This window comes from Bos grunniens, chromosome 12 (genome assembly GCF_055505025.1).
Source record: "Bos grunniens cultivar Pamir isolate PY7600 chromosome 12, Bosgru_T2T1.0, whole genome shotgun sequence".
Lineage (NCBI taxonomy): Eukaryota > Metazoa > Chordata > Mammalia > Artiodactyla > Bovidae > Bos > Bos grunniens.
In genome coordinates, this window is record NC_141176.1 from 87,971,054 (window position 1) to 87,972,564 (window position 1,511).

A 1,511-nucleotide genomic window follows, 5' to 3' on the forward strand; every position below is an offset into this window, starting at 1 on the left:
ATGGAGGGGAGGAGGAGGAGAAGGGGACGACAAAGGATTAGATGGTTGGATGGCATCACTGACTCAATGGACATGAGTTTGAGCAAACTCTGGGAATTAGTGAAGGGCAGGGGAGCCTGGCATGCTGCAGTCCATGGGGTCCCAGAGAGTGGGACACAGCTGTGTGACTGAACCACTAGGAGATACACATAACAAAATCTTTAAGCTCTTTATAACACTAAAGTGAAAGTGAAGTTGCTCAGTAGTGTCTGACTCTTAGCGACCCCATGGACACCAGGCTCCTCCATCCATGGGATTTTCCAGGCAAGAATACTGAAGTCGGTTGCCATTTCCTTCTCCAGGGGATCTTTTCAATCCAGGAATCGAACCCAGATCTCCTGCATTGCAGGGAGATTCTTTACCAACTGAGCTACAAGGGAAGCCCCTGGGCACACCCTACTCTCATCAGCAACCCTGCCCTCGAACCATAGCTGTAAAAACTCACCAAGGCTTCCTGGGTTGGGACATATGGCTTTGGAGGGCAGGCGCAAGCCCAGGGCCCCCTTGACTCGGCATTCCCGTGGATCTCTCTGTTGCTTAGATGGTGGTTGGACAGAACAGACCCAGGGCCACCCCTTCCTCCAGCCTCCGACCACACTGGGACCTTCTTTCCAGCCTCAGCCTTCGGAGTCAGCCCCTTAGCTGTCCTCCAACACCAGGAGCAGACAACTCCAGTTGTTGAGCTTAACTCCTTGTTCCTGATCAGCCATGAGTTTTCAGATTCTTCTGGATTTTCAACCCCGAGGTGGAGGCCATCATCCAGTACCTTGTGGACCTGCATCTTCAAGCCTGCCGTACCTGCCTGTCTCTGGGCTCCCATTTCAACTGCAAAGTGTGGCTCTAGACGACTTGGGTGAATTTTTCAGCAAGTTGGCTTTGGAGAAGCTCCAGGGCACCAATACCCTCTCCCAAATGCAGAAGCAGAGCAGCGGCCATGCCCCCTTCCCAGAAGTGGAGAAACCTTCCCAGGATGAGTGGGGTGGAGCCCGGGACGCTCTGGAGGCCACCCTGCTCATAGAGAAGAACCTGAAGCAGGCCCTTTTGGGTCTGTGTGGCCTGTTTTCTGCCTGTGCAGACCCCCGCTTCTGTCGCTTCCTGGAGGTCTGCTTCCTCAACAAGGTGGTGAAAATCATCAGGAAGATGGGCGACCACCTGACCGACCTCCAGGGGCCCACTGGTCCCCAGGCTGGGCAGGGTAAGTATCTCACCTGCAGGACCCCAGCAGCCTTTGAGGAGTGACCCCCCTCCACCTCCAGTCCCAGGGCTTCTGCCTGAAGCCTCTCTCTGCAGCCACTGCTGTCCAGTCACTGTCATGTCTGACTCTTAGCGACCCCGTGGACAGCAGCACCCCGGACTTCCCTGTCCACTCTCCCCCCTAGTTTACTCAAACTCATGTCCATTAGTCAGTGATGCCATCCAACCCTCTCATCCTCTGTCACCCCTTCTCCCCCTGCTCTCAATCTTTCCCAGCA

General features: G+C 55.0%; 1 pseudogene; it reads left to right on the forward strand.

Annotated features, from left to right (window-relative positions):
- Nucleotides 1-747: 747 nt before the first annotated feature.
- Nucleotides 748-1,278, forward strand: LOC147362042 (ferritin light chain pseudogene; annotated as a pseudogene).
- Nucleotides 1,279-1,511: the final 233 nt, after the last annotated feature.